The sequence below is a fragment of the Lepisosteus platostomus genome, chromosome 11 (genome assembly GCF_059453375.1).
Source record: "Lepisosteus platostomus isolate fLepPlt1 chromosome 11, fLepPlt1.hap1, whole genome shotgun sequence".
NCBI lineage: Eukaryota > Metazoa > Chordata > Actinopteri > Semionotiformes > Lepisosteidae > Lepisosteus > Lepisosteus platostomus.
The window spans coordinates 26,426,281-26,442,195 of record NC_142621.1 but is presented as its reverse complement, the minus strand read 5'-3'; the positions used below and the strand labels follow the sequence as shown (position 1 = coordinate 26,442,195).

The window sequence follows — 15,915 nt, the reverse complement described above, 5'->3', positions numbered from 1 at the left end:
GGCACACCAGGTCTCCAACTGGGGCTGGGTTTGGGAGAATATTTGCAGCTGGACTTTTCCTTTGGAACTCTGGTTTTGGTAACTGGGGTCAAATGGGGCTCTTGAGCTGGTCTGCAATATGTTCTGTGAGTAAGTAAGTACCTCTGGTGGATAAGTTGTAATATTTGTTCTGTGGATTAGGCTATGATAGATACTGGAATTGCAAAGTACTGTAATACAAATGGAAATTATGTAGGATGACTTCTGGTCTGTGGATGCACTAGTGGTTCTGGAAGATAAAAATAACTTGTTGCTGGGGGAAAAGGTCTTTAGAATTGCTAGGTGGCATAATCAGCTACAAAACTAACTTTTAAAAGCAGTCCCTGCATTTAAAGGCCACGGTTCCTGACATATCTTTTTATAGATAGGTAAGAAGAGTTACCCTAGGGTGTTCAGAGGGCTAAATCAGTTCATAACATTCTTTTTTTTTTCTTCTGCACAAACGAGTTGATTCTCTAAGTCTGTTTAGAGTTTTAGATTGGGAAGGCATATTCTCACCCAAGACATCTTAAGAGAACAAAAGAAAAGTACAGTACGTATATTCCCATAAAATACAGAAAGGGTTAACAATAAATTATTAACCCACGATTTCAGAAATAGAACACATAGCTGGAATTTTAAAATCATGTTCCATTTATTTTACCTTCTAGAGCTTTTAAAACAGTATTAGAAATATTACTACGAGGTGTACGTTTTTACTGTTTTACAAAACCTTACATTTTAAAGCTAAACTAATGCTGATTTTTTTTTTAAATTCACTACCTAAAAGTTAAAATATATAAACGTATGGATAGTACACTCACAGCTCCAGATCCCGGTTTCTTTCTCTCCATTTTTATCCCTGATATCGTTCCATTAATCCATTAATTAATTAATCTATTTTGAAAACAAATCCGTCGTGTTCGTGAGCGGTAAAACTTTATTTTGTATAATACGGACTTGAGCATAAACCACGGTATAACCAAAATGTTGTCTATTACGTCAGATCTGCAAAGCAGTTGCCTTATCTGACGTATCCAGCGTGTACAAGTAAAGACGTCATTAAAAGCTGCAGCAGGGAAGCTACAGTATTCGTCCCAGGACGGACTTGTTTTTTTATATATATATTAATAATTAGGTTTTAATGAGAAAATCCACACAAAAGGGCGATGTCCGATTTAATGTTTAATTTGAATGTCGCCATTCTAACTCAAAGCCTTCACGGTATCAAACCTGTGTGGTCACACGTCCCAAACAGTCTGGCTCTGCCAGTGGAGCCGAGAGACCCCAAAAATATAACACACGGTTTGCCTTTTAATAATTTACACCTCTAATCCTTTGGGATGGAAAAGAAGTGTAGAAATGCAATTTTAATTATGGTCAATTCTGGTATTGTAGCCATATATAGTTATACAGGTCTTGTCCTCAACAACTCAGGAGCTGGGTTCGAGCCAATGCAGTGAGGTACGAACTAGGGTGGGAGCGGCGAGGGCACAAGCCCTAGAACCCGAATCCGTTACAATAACAAAAGGACAGACAATGAAATATGGGCTATTTCGAACTCGCAAATGTGAGATATAAAGAGTTACTAAGTCAGAATTCAGAGTTGCTAAGTTGCAATTCTGAGATACCATAGCGCTTTTTTTTTTACTCCCTGGCGGAAACGGGCTTCCATAGAAAAGCCTGGAGTGCAAGTGTAATCCTTACTTAAGGGGAGCCGGCTTTTAGAACTGGCTATAGTTGCTCACGGACATAGCGTTGGCTTTATGAACTACAACTCCCATAACGCACTACTCAAGTTTACGTCACAGTCCCTATTCTGCCTGGCTGTGGTGACCTCTAGCGGGTCCCTCTCAGTTCTGGCAGCTTTACCGTTGATCTTGTGCACTCACCGGCGTGCGCAAGAGGAACTCATACACGGCTCCCTTTTTTAAAGTTTATTTTCTAAAAAATAGAAGAAAATAAGGGAGCGTTTCCAGAAATACGTACAAGTCAGGTTTACAGCAGGCTGGTAGCAAGAGTCTGACTCCTACCCTCGTACATGTTGTTTTCCCCTGTTTACTATAACACCATTTAAACGCGACACAACATAACAACTCAACTCACTAAGAAATTAACTCACAACACACAGACAGTTTTCATCTAGCGACTTAACACAGTTAGCTAACGAAGTTCAATTTCGTCTCTGAGAACCCGCAGAGCCCGAATACACTTTTGATACTCTTAAAACAAATATAAACGAGTAAACCTTAAACCGAAACTATGACATCAGTAAACATAAATTTACAGACCTTTTAAAAAAGCCTTATTACTTCAGATCTTACCTAACAAATTAGAAAGAACCATGGGAGAGAAAGTCAGGCGGACAGCAGGCTGGAAGCGAGGGTCTACCAGCCCGCACGAGGCGCTGTTCCCGATTCCCGTGCCCAGCTGCACATCACCTGGTTGCACAAGCTTGACTTTTCATTTTCATTACTATATTTTCAGGTTGTGTTTTTCATACCACTACCGAATAAAAAACATATTTTAGAGGAAGATGTCAGCTTGATTAAAAAATATTGCTCCTTAAGCCTAGTCCCTTACTGTACTAATTCTGCCACCTACTGGACAAGGTAATAAATAAAACAAGAAGAAAATCATAGAATATAACACCCACATTACAGGCCAGCCAAGTAAAGGGTGTAAGATGACCAGGGGAAGGGTCATTCATAACAGGTATTTTCAGAATGACCTAGTTAAAATACTAGATATGGACCTGAGCAAAATGGCTGCCAAAAAGAATAAGCTGACCCGTATATGGAAAGGGTCTACCCTGAGAAACAATGAGACACAGCTGAGCCGCATCAGGAACCGAAATATAAGTGCCCCGGAGGCAGTGAACAGGGAGAAAGATAGAGAGGAAAGAGGTTTATGTGAAAGGTCGGACTAAGGAATAACGGACTACTGGAGGGAGAAAAGGTTTATGGTTTATGGATTGGGTTTATTACGGACTTTTGGAACTCGGATCGGAACAGGATTAAGAGAGCGGATTACGGACTGGATTTGGAAGATAGTTGGAGGAAGAAACGCCACGAAACTCAGGAAAGAAAAGTGTGGTGTGAGTACTTCTCTCATTTGCATAAACTTTCCCCCGGAGACACCACAAGGGATATCTGAAGGACTGAAAAGTGCACTGATTGTCACATTATCTAAGGTTGTCTTTTAAAATGTACTTGTATTCCATTAATAGCATCTATTGCATTGCCCGAGAAAATCAGAAATTACTGTATGTAATTTGTTGGAATTGGGTTCCTATGAAAAAGACTTGTGAAGAAACCCAGCTGGGACTCAAAACCCTTGGTATCTCTTCAGAAGAAGAGAATGCAATGTGCCCCAAGCAGTATGATTTTCGAAACACGGATTTAGTACCAGAAACCAATTTGTAGCTATTTTGTGACCCAGTGGTGAATAGCGGAGTTATTCCAAATCCACTAGATGGCGGTTCCTGACGGTTGAGTCCAGCGTTCTGCGCATGGGCAGTAGGGACTAAGAAGCAGTGAGTTACCGTTAAAAAGAACCCGTAACTTCTACAGAGTCGTAACGGTAAATACGGTGTCATTTCCCTAAATGAGTATAGAGGGGTATTTCATAGGATTGAGACAAGATTAGCAAGACGGATATTGGATTTTAACGGAGTACACTGAAGCAGTAGAGTATTTAGGCAACTACTCGGGCTGGGGATATCTGTTTATTGGTTTGTTAGTAATGGGTTTCACATGCTCCTTGTATTTTCTCTTCCTTCATTCTTTACAGGGACTTATGTTTAGCACCGTTTAAGTGTTCGCAATTCTAGGTATCGTACTAATTATCGTAATGTAGTTCTCGGTGAGGGCTGAGAGGTGAGCGGCTTATTTCTGAACGCGCTGCGTGAACCACTGCCGTATTTTGTGTATATAGAAATATCGTTATGTCTTTTTTTATTTTTTTTAAACCAGGAACATATCAGACCACATACTCGCCTAGAAATAAAGAACCCAAAATGTGTCCTGTGCTAATTATTCTTTGCCAGGCTACATTTATAAGAATCTTTCGTCTTGTGTTTTAATTGTAATACAGTGTATTAAAATGTACAATGCTTTGGTTTTGGGAGAGAGGTAAGAAGGGAAAGCAAATGGAAGAAAAGTCCAGAATAGGCTTCTAGGCTGTAGAAAAAATGAGAATAGAATATGACGTATTCCAAGGAGAAGTCGGGGAAAAATAAGACCTTAAAAGAAATCAGCCTATCACTGTTTGCTTGGAGAATGGATGAATCCTGTCTAATGCTCAGCTGACACCCTGTTAAAAGCAATAAAAGACAATGTTAGTCCTCTGTGGTTAACCTACATTTGTTGTTGCTTTAAAACAGATAACGATGGAAGAACTGAATGACATGGTGGCGTGGGTGGCAGTGTCCATTATCCGAGTGCTGATCCCAGCCATCTCCCTGTACGATGAAAAGAGGAGATGGAGAAGAGTCTCCTAATCACCTTGCCTCTGAATTGTGGATGGTGTTCTTGAATGTGTCAACTCTCCCTTGTCGGCAAATAAGCCAAGAAGAAAGAATTCCCACCCCAGAGACTGTGCATCTTAATCATTCTGCAGACTCGGAGACTGACACTGAGACTCTACAGGTTGTCTCTAAAAGCTTGAACCACTTTCACTGGATGTATTGAGTCAGTGTCAGTCTATAGTCTCCATATTAAATGAGATGTAAAGTCTCAAATTGTGCTTAATGAGTGTTTTCTTTAGTGTTTTAATGATCCTTTCTGGTAACCGAATGGATGTAGTGTTTTTTGCATGGAATGCGCAGCAGCACTGTTTCAGAGGGGTATACAAAAGGTAAAATAGTTCATAGCTGAATGGATATGACTTAAAATTGCAGTGGTTTCCAGTACTACAACTAGTGGTAAAAGGAAATAATTCTATAAAGGTTATGAAGGCTTGAATCCATCCATTTTCTAACTGCATTATCCAATACAGGGTTGCAGGAGAGCCAGAGGCAGGATTCACTCACACCAGGGACAATTTTCACAAAAGCCAATTACTTGAAGACAACCCAAGCAAACACTTGTAGAACATACAAGCCCCACGTCTGAGGATGAACTCATGGCCCCAGTGCTCTGAGACGGCACCACTGTGCCACTTCTTATGCTACTATATTCCAGTTAAATACCAGTGTTTACTGTTGCTTATTTTAGCCAGGAAGAGATGCATTATGATCATTTGATACTGGCAAATATTCTTGTAGCACAAGGAAAGCGGTGCAAACATATTTCCACTAGGGGGAACTGTCCAGCTTTGGCAACACAGTAAATTTATGGTATATACATTTATTATTTCTGGATGACCACTGTAAATATAATTTGTCTTCTATTTCCTAAAACAATTCAATATTTCCCACTGTACTGCACACAGTATTTAGCCTTTAGAATTTAATTTGCTCAATGTTAGTACGGTAGAGGTACTATCATTTAACAGCATTCATGAGATACATTCAAACAGAATATTAATTCCATTGGAAGAGGGCCAGGGGAAGGGTCATTTATAACTGGTATTTTCGCAACGAAACGCTGTCTATACTACTGTATAGACCTAGGCAAGATGGCCGCCACAGATACCCGGCTGACCCGCTGTTGGAAAAGATATATACGGCGAAACAATGAGACACAGGTGAGCTCCGTCAGGAAACGGAATAGAAATGCCACAGAAGCACTGAGCCGGGCGGAAGCTGGTAAGGTGAGAGCGTTTTGGAGGAACGAGAGATTTAGGAGTGTACTGGAAGGAATTTCAGAATAACGGACTATTGGATATGGGTTTTGTATACGGCGCGGAGAAGTGTGGACATACGCATTTGGGAACTTAAGGATACTGGCAACGGATTGCGGAACGGATTTGGAGAGACATACGGACGAAGAACACAGAGGTTCAGTGTGGTGTGAGTTAAATCTCTTTTACACCTATTTCCCCCGGCGATGCCACACCATATATTCAATTGAATCTTTCAAAGAGAACAACCATTTCCCTGCAAAACTAGGCTTTTCTCTGTCACTTCTCAGGTGGCTCTGACAATCGGCTGCCGTTAAATTGTGGCTGGGGGCATCTGTTTCAATGGAGTTTGTACTCCCTCTTTAAGTGCGATATTAGAAATACATATATTTTTTTGCTAAAAAACTGCTTTTTACAAATTAAAGATACGGCTATAAACTAATATGACGTTTTGGCTGTGAAGCCTTCTTCAGGTGTGTGGAGACACGTATATTTTTAGACGCATTTATTTAAAAAGTAAGAGCTTTTTTTTAAATGGTAAGAATGGTAAATTGTGCCATGTGAAGTTCATTTTTCAGTTTCCACTGTCTACATTCCCGGGCATGGCTTATATGTGGTTTAATATTTACCTATCGGATTAGCAAAGGTTAAAATAACACAATTGAAACAGGATGAGGAAATGTGCACACACTCCTCTGACATACTCATGAGAGAGAGTCTTTCCCCGCTTGACATGCTTTGAGCTTATAAAGAGAGATCACCCACTGGAGAAGAACACGACTGTGAGTGACATCACTGTGAGGTCACAGGCATTGAGCAGGTCAGAAAATCAAGACTTCAAGGGGAAACTCAATCCTACCCGACATTAGAGACATGTATGGCCTTTGACTTAAAAATCAGTAAATCATTAAGGAATGCTGGAAGGTTTAATAGACTTAAGATATTCTTACCAGGTCGAAACACCAGCACGACACTGTAACCTTATTCATTATAAAAATGTGACCATAAACTCTTTTAAACTGTACAGGCCTATTACAAAGCCAGTCGAAGTGGACAGCTCCACAGAGTAAACGGTCATATAATCCAGTGCTTCTAGTTGATCAATAATGTAGTAACTGTACTGTATATGAAGATGTGGTGATTGTTTTTATTTAACCTTATCCACCTGTTGCATAGGTTGTCTTGTGTTTTGCAATACGTAGTCTGTGGTGTTATTGATTTAGCTAGTAAAAATATATATATTATTCATCCATTGTGTGGTTTCTGCGTAAAAAAAAAAACCCCGCATCCACAGAAACAAAAATCACAGATATGTGCCGAACAGGACTACTAGTATCAAAATGTCAGCGTCCATTTTTGTGCTTGATATGAACTGCCTAATGGGGCCACAGGAATAATGGAAGGCAGGTCATATCCAGCACTTTTATTACAAACAAGCCTTTAAAGAAACACAAACAGAATGTACTTTTATGATTTGAAATATTTGTATATCGCCTCAGCAAAAATAATTTGACTTCCCCCCCCTATTTTCAGTACATATCCTTTCCAAATACATTTTACTTTTGCTATTAAGGTCAGTAGTGAATAGTTTAGGAACATGTAAAGGTTTATTCCATGCTGAAAAAAGAAAAGAAACATTTCAGCTGTAGAGTCTTCTTCAGGTGTCCGTTCCCGTTTCTTTTCTTCTCCTTTGCGGCCTACGCGTGTTGACGCACTACCTACTTGAGCTACTGCAGAGTTTTCTTACATATTACTTACCACCATTTGCTTTGACTTGGAAAAACTATGCAGTATCTTTTGAAAACAGCCCTTTCTTGTTTGTCTATTTCTGCCAGCCACGTGTTACTGGCAGTCCTCAAATGTGTCAACTACCGCGAGGAAGGCCTTCCACACTCCAGGCCTGCTTGTGCACACAGCCCCGCCTCCTCTTCTCCTTTGACTGATCTCTCGGTTCGTGTCCGCGATGCAGGTCCAGTGCGGACCCCCGCCCTTCATCACACACCACTTGGAGTGGTCCACCATGATGCCGAAAGGCCTGGCCTCTGGCAGCTGCATCGTCTTCACGTTGTACACCTTGTGCGCCACAGAGCAATTCGACGGCAGAGGCCGATGAAGCTTCCCCCAGCTTTCGGCAAAGAAGTCGTCTCCTAAATAGTTAACCAGCAAACCTGAGTAGAGATCTGAAATGGAACAGTGTCACAGGTTCCCTGTAAGAATCTGTCCCAGACACACTTTCTACCCAACCAAAAACAGGAAGTGCACTTGCTACCAAAACGTCAAACTGGAACCGAGAACAAGTGAATGTGTATTTCTTCCCCCCCTCTCTGAATGCTGTACTGTATTGGTTGCTACCCAGAACGTTCTTTTTTAAATCAGCACCACCAATATACAGTAGATCAAGTGTGAAGTGTGACATATTGCTTTTGAAGGGCAGTGTTTGAAACTTACTGGATTGTTCCTTTTCTACATAACCTTTTTTTAAATGTATTTAAATGACAACCGTTTCCAATAACCTTTAAAGTAACAGCAGAATGAGATCCTTGGATCAATTAATCAATTTCTTTTCAAAACTAGTTGAGATTAATGGAACAAACTGCACATGTTATTTAAGTCCTGGTTCCTTTCAAGAAACAGCAGGATGAGATCCTTGAATTAACTACTAAGAAATTAGCTAAATGGGCCAAATGTAACCTCTCGTGTTCTTAGGTATTAAATGGTATCTAAAGAAGCTACACAAGTTATATTTTTATCCTTTCTTATGTTTAAATCAACATACCAAGAGAAAAACATTTGATTTAAATTGTTGTATAAATAAAAGATTGAAATATTCTATTAATCAATTTGTTCAAGAATTGGGCTTTACAGGATGTTAATAAAGCACCTACAAACTACCTCAGACACAAATCCTAAACCTAAATTACTACTGAATATAAATTGATGCTTTACTAACATCCCATAAAATCTCTTTTGAAAGAAAGCGATGCTATGAAACCTTAAATCTAAAGTGTAACCGCAGAAACATGTAGGAAAGTTCAGTTGCCAGCTGGCAGATTGAGAAAGTTTCACCAAAACAAAGTATGCTTTTTTATATAAATACATCTTCAATTGGGAAAGGCTTTGAGTAAAAATAAACTGGATATTGTTCCACAAAATCTTTGTGAGAAAGTGGGTCTTGCTGGCTAGAAACAGCCAACATACAATAGAGTTAGACTTTGTAAAAATTAAATAAATTCAGATTCTGAGAGGCTCAATAAGTGCTTGTTCAGAGTAAATCAGACATTGTTGTCCAAGTTTCAGCAGTGATACATAATTCACTGAATACCAACACCAACAGGGTTGGACACTTTGGGATATCCAAGCGATCTCAAACGCGTCCGATAACTGCAACCTCTATGACCAGCTGGGCACCAGTGCTCTTGTACTGTTGTCAGTGAAAGAAAAACCATTAGTACAACTTATGCCAACTCTGACACTTAGCATCACTGTGGGGCTGTTAAGCACATATTTTGAAGAAATAAGTACATTTGTCATCTCTTCCAAGCTGGTACAGGTCTGGAACTGTGATAATTAATTTGTGATTTTAAAATATAGAGGCATGCAAAAAATTAACTATTGATCCCAAATATCTAAAATGAGAAAAATAGCTGATGTGACATTTTCACTTCCCAGGAACAAACTGCAATAATGAAGCACAGAGATTGTTTATGGATCATGGCAACTGTGTTGTTCAATATTGTTTCTGTATTTTGAATTGGAGAATAGTTTCTAAAGAAGCGATCAGTTGGGAAACAAACGTGATCAATAGACTTTACTGATTTTTTTTCTGAAGACTCTAGCTCTGCCTTGAGTGGTGCTCACCGTCATTAAATCTAGAGTATTTTGCAAAGCTGGTGAAAGTTTACCCTGCTAAAGATGTCAGGGGCAGCTGCTTAAACCAAGGCTCTTTCCTGGGATAGCATGTTCTCTGAGCCACACACTGAAGGTCTCTGTGGAAGGTTTGGGGGACGTGATAGTCAAAAGAGTAAACATGGATATACTGGAGTTGCACAGCTGTAGAGACAAGAATGAAAAATAACCAAGAGTAGGCATGGCATTTTCATACATCCAGGTCAAATGCCCCCTTTCTTTTTCCATTAGTCTGGAGAGTTTCCTTTATTTATTTTCACTTGTTAAACTATCCTCCAAGTTCTAAAATGTTGACATACATTTTCAGCAGCCACAATACACATCATTTAGATTTAATTAGAAAGTCTAAGACTATTTTGGTATTTATTTTCATCTGTATACACAATGAGGTGTAAGTCTATTAGTGTCCACCTATTCTCAGGGTTATATTAAGCTTGCATATGAAATTGAACCACCAACAGAAAATAACAGAATAGACTGGTTTTTGCCCACAGGTAAATTTAGAATAGGAAAAGAAAAGGTGCTCCAAACCAGAACAAGAATGCAAATAACCAATACTTGAATCTTAAAATCTGGAAAAATTGTACCAAAGGCTTTCAGAAAGTGATAGACAGCTGTGATGTCAATGCCATGGACATACTAAAGCTCAGCTATCAAACTTGTTCAAGAAAAGGTTCACACAGCTGTATGTACATGTGAACGCCTACCTATGTCCTTGAAGGTGCTGTATGTGTAAGTCCCGCAGAAGAAGGTCTGTGCATTTTCATGCCCACTGGAGGGCAAGAATGATGTAGAATGATTTTTCACATCTGGAAGTTCTGGGGTGCTGTGAACCAGCCACACTCCTGTCTGTCTAACATCACAATCCCTGAAAAAGGTCACACAAGATATATTCAAATCTCTTATCGTTTTTGATCCGTCTGGTTTTTCAGTTTCAATGTTTTTAAAGGACAAGTCTGCTCTTTTTGAACAGAGTCCATTATCAAGCCTGCTTCCAGCTGACGAAGTCAATTAATCAATTAAGTTCAAGAATCAAACGAACTGTATAATTGATCAAACTAAACAAAAAATCTTCTATTTTGGGCTAGTTTTCAGTTCTCTTAATCTGACTTTTGGCTTTTTTGTCCAACCGAATTAAACTGAACATACTTCATGGCCAAAAGTCAGATTAAGAGAATTGAAAACCACAGTCCAAAATAGGACTATTCTTAATCCTATTAATTGTTTTCATTTCTTTTCAACTGACAATTGGCCATGAAGTATGTACATTTATCTCTTAATCTCAACAATTTAATTTACTGTATTCATTTAGAAATGGGCTACTGTAAATTCAATTCAATAGAGCCCACAACAAGCATCTTTAGTTTTGTTTTACCCAGCAGATGAATTTATTATAAACATCAGTATTATATTGACTTACAGAAGTGTTTTTAAACTCAGTGATTTTCACCAGGAGAAAAAGCTTTGAAGGCAACAGATTAGTTCTTAGCTTATGTGATGCCTCAGTCAAAGAAATGTAAAGGGGAAAAAAAATAATGAACAAAAACAAGATGGAAATATATACTTTAAAGCTTTATGATTCAAGTTTTAAAACCAGAAAACACAGAAAGCTGGTGTTGGTATTCTAAAGACACAGTATATACTTCAGACGTGCCATCATGTCTTGACCATACACAGTAAATCCTAAAATAAATGTTTTCTACTGAATCAATGATTTGGACAACATCTGCAGAATCACACGTGTAAATGTTCTACCCTGAAATAGTGTAAATGTTAAAATATTTTATTTTAGATATATATAAAATGAACAATTCACATCCTGCATATGTAGCAAACATTGCACTTGGCTTTAATCATAGGAATAAGCAAGCAAACCCAGCAAGTATTACAGATACAATTCTATTGTTTGTTGTGTTGTCTATGATGTTTTTTCCCCCCCATTTTCTGTGTCCTTCTGTCTTGTACATTATAAAATGTTACTTACCTTAAAGTTTGTATTTGTATTGCACAAAAGGCTTTTGAATTATGAGAGAAACCTGTGAAAATAAACAAATCGAAAAGACAATGTATATCCTGACCTCACTTTCTGGGAGATGACACAAATAATAAATAAAGGTTTCTTACCTTTTTATGAATGTAGGACAAAAAAGGCTGCAAAGTCTGCCCCACTGCACTCTTGGAGTCATTCACCAATTTCTTCCCATATACCCAGCCATTGGTATGGTCATCCATGTAGAGGTATCGCAGACCTCTTCCTTCATCGTGGTCTGGCAGCTTATACAGAAGAAACCTGTATGATTCCAAAAACACATAAAAGAGTATCACATCCTGTATACTGCTCTAGAACTGTGACACTGTACAATGTGTCCTGGGTGTTGGACAGTGTTAACTGTTGAGATCACTAGAAAATAAAAAGGGCACTTAAACAATACTAGTGTCTGTTGCCAGTCTGTGGGTGCACTGGTGCTTCTGGGAGATGAACAGAACCTGTGGCAAGAGAAGAAGGGTCAAGCAGCCTTGATCATTTCTAGGTGATGTAGTGGCCTACAAAGCAAAAATAGCTCTTGTTTTTAGGGGTCCCCCATGTTTGACATGAGCATTGTGGCAAAACTGGAATAATCTTATGTGATTAGAGCTCATTTTCTGCATTTTAAACCAGCAGAGCTCTGTAGAACTGAACTGCAGCAGTTGACAAAGAGTCAACAGTTGACTAAAAGAAGCGAGGCAAGGCAAGCATCTCACAAACATTACTCTCCTCAAGAATACATTCTGGTGAATCGTTTCAAAACGAACTATTGAAAGGAAAAAAAAAAACTTTCAAATCCAATAGTAATTTTTTTATGACAAAAAAATCAGACGTTGTACCCTGGATTTACAGATGCAGCCATTCAAAGTGCGCGGCACAGGCACGTACCGGGGGTAATTGGCTACGTCATCGCGCATCGTGACGCGAGATGATGCAAAATACCGCGGTACGTGATTGGTTGACCGACGGGCACTCGTGGTACGTTGATCGGTCGTAGAAAGATTTAAATGTCTTTACTGTGCCAGTTTAAGTATTGAATATTTATATGGAATTTTACCACTGAAGGGAAATCTTAGTAGCTGAGCATAAAAAGAATAGGAGCATACTGTAACGTGTGTGAAGGCCATAAATGATATTAATTTTGGAACATAAACATACAGTATATGGCTGGTCTCGGTACTAAACAATACACACCAGTATTTTTTCTCCCTAAACATTTTAAGCTTCGAAGTCTAACTAATGTGATACTGGAGTCAACAAGCATACTTTTAGAATTTGATTAAAAGGGAATATAATATGGAATTGTGTATCTAAAGAAATTAATAAAGATATCATTATATTCATATACCGCAACACAAGAATAGTACACACTGTACATTGTCTGTTGATAATGTTTCTGTAGTGCTTTTTCAGCACTCTGCATATGACCTTGCCGGTGGCGCTGTGGGTTAGGTTCCTGACTCCCACTCTGATCGAATTTAAGTAATTTTAATAACAATGAATAGTCACCTATGCGTTACAATATAAACATTTATATTGATTTAAATCACGTTTTGATTTAAATCGCAAACACGGGTTTAAATACATGTTTTTTGATTCACAATCAGACAAATGCAACATAAATTGATATCTTTGTCTTCTAAGTATCTTAATAAACTTTCAGCATAGCTTTCTCCCCGTTTAGATTTATTTTTTCTTGGGACCTTGGGATCAAATGTGGAAAGATTATATTGTAACCATTTTTATTTTTTAAATACATTTTAGAAAAGTGTATTCTATACTAAAAAGCTGTACACCACCTCCTATAAAGATACATATTGTAATACTTTCGGGTTCGGATAGGACAGACACAAGAACTCAGACTTGCGGAGTCAAAGCAAGTTAAAGCCTTGATTTTATATATCACCTTTAAAAGTGGCATCTCAAAGCAAAGTAAATACCCAACACTGATTGTACCCATCTGTCCCCATTGTACCCAGAGAGCACAGCCAGGACAGACAGGCAAATAAGATACACTCCACAGACATTCACAACAGCGAAATATCATAAAACGTTTGCACATGTAGTTTAATTATTTGTTTTTCAGGAAGTTAAAAAAACACTTGAATTACTTATCCAGTCTCTCGAAATAAAATTATTTTTCAAGCAATGCAACTAACGTCAGGCAACGTGTTTTTTTTAATCCAACATTGACAGCCACATCTTAAATCTTGTCAGTCAGTTCTTTTTTCTCTATTTGAATTGTGGCGATTCAAACAACCTGGGATAACAAGTGGTCTCAAAGTCACCTAGCTCACAGAGCTTCAACAACAGATGACAATTCCCTTAGTCCTTCCTTAGTCTTCCTGAAATTGTCAGATTATGAGTGAATAAGAGCATTTTATTAAAAACGTTTTAATCGCGTATCTAAGGAACTAGCAGTATAACCTTGTTCATGCACAAACAGTGGCATGTGACATTATTAATTTGGGTGTCTCCTCTTGCCAGAAAGCTCTAAATTGCATTTTGAGTGCGGTTTTTGACTTTTTTTAAATTGCAACCCATAAATAAAGCTGATACTGTTTAGACTTTTAATTATTTTAAACTGTATTACAGCAGCACAATGCACAATGCAACGTAGATCGCTATCTTTGTCTTCTGCGTAATAATGTTCACCTCTCTGTCCAGCAAATTAACAATAGTAATAATAATGAACTTTATTGTATATGGCGCCTTTAAAGGTGGCTCCTCAAAGCGCTTTACAGGATAAAAACAATAACAACAATAGTGTCAGGCTGGGCAAACGATTTTTTTATAGAAATACAAAATGAGATATAATGATGTGTTCCGGTTTAGACATTAACGAGTACAGCCCCCCTCTCTGCGGGAGTGCTGGCTGTGACGAATTAAACCGGTTTCACAGGTATTTTCAAAGTAGAAGGGGACAAGATTTCCAGCGAAAGACACCTCCCCCCCTCCAAAAGTACAGTACTTACTAGTTAAGAAAGCTAGGCTACTCAATGAAATCGCTTTAACATGCTAATACGTTGGTGTAACAGTCCGGGCGTGGCAAGCTTGTAATGTCAACCCGACATTTACGGCGAAAGGAACCCTTCTTTCACTGGAAGACAATGAACATATTCTAGCCCTAAATGAATTAATAGCAAATATGGTTTACATAAAAGACATTTTTCCAAGAAAGTTTAGCCTTTGTCACTAATGAAACCACTAAATAAAGACATAAATATAGAAATCTTAAGATTTTTAAAATACATGACTTTGCTAAACTTATTTAAAAATAAAAACGATTACAAAGGCCAGCGGAGAGAGACAACAGGGGAGGGATGTTGGTTTTACATAAGGGGCGGGGCTATGGAAATTAGGTCTGTTTGGGAATGTGGAGTTACATGTTCTGGCTGTTTGTGAATTATCGTTATTGAGTATAGAGTGTTGATGTATTGATTTTGTGTAATGTTTTGCATAAGGGGCAGGCTATGCTAATTGTAGGAATTTGAGAGAGTTTTTGGTTTGTATTACAAATAATTCGTACTAGATATTGAGATTTGTTGTTGTTTTGTTGAGATTTAACTCCGCAAATCTGAGTTCGTGTCCGTCCTATCTGAGCCCGAAAGTATTACAATATGTATCTTTATAGCAGGTGGTGTACAGCTTTTTAGTATAGATTACACTTTTCTAAAATGTATTTAAAAAATAAAATGATTAAAATCTAATCTTTCCACGTTTGATCCCAAGAAAAATAAATCTAAACAGAGAGAAAGCTATGCTGAAAGTTTATTAAGATACTTAGAAGACAAAGATATCAATTTATGTTGCACTTGTCTGATTGTGAATAAAAAAACACATAAATTTAAACCCTCGTTTGCGATTTAAATCAGTATAAATGTTTATATTGTAACGCATAGGTGACTATTCATTGTTTATTAAAATGACTTAAATTCGATCATGTTGTGATATTTAGAAATATAAAAGTCAATTAATTGTCCATAATATTGCTATTCTATTTTTTCAAAGAAATGTCGCAATACACGAATATAATCATATCGTTACATCAGAAATTGAGAACAGTTCTTCTGAGGAACTGAAAAGAGACTCCCATCTTGAAAACAGTTCTGAAATCAAACCACTCAGTGTCCCTGTAGAACCGTTGAATATTGAACCGGTTTCCTCAGTTGGGCTCCAGG

At 38.1% G+C, this 15,915-nt stretch overlaps 1 long non-coding RNA gene and 1 pseudogene across 2 annotated transcripts; one reads left to right on the top strand and one right to left on the bottom strand.

Annotated features, from left to right (window-relative positions):
• Positions 1-1,725: 1,725 nt before the first annotated feature.
• Positions 1,726-4,769, top strand: LOC148652289 (uncharacterized). Its single transcript, XR_015925272.1, has 2 exons — positions 1,726-3,115; positions 4,403-4,769. It is a non-coding gene; the product is annotated as an uncharacterized LOC148652289 (long non-coding RNA).
• Positions 4,770-7,210: 2,441 nt separating this feature from the next.
• On the bottom strand, positions 7,211-12,493 carry LOC148652288 (deoxyribonuclease-2-alpha-like; annotated as a pseudogene). Its single transcript, XR_015925016.1, has 4 exons — positions 11,833-12,493; positions 10,416-10,576; positions 9,661-9,852; positions 7,211-7,982 (listed from the first exon to the last, which is right to left on the bottom strand). The product of XR_015925016.1 is annotated as a deoxyribonuclease-2-alpha-like (transcript).
• Between the last annotated feature and the right edge of the window lie 3,422 nt (positions 12,494-15,915).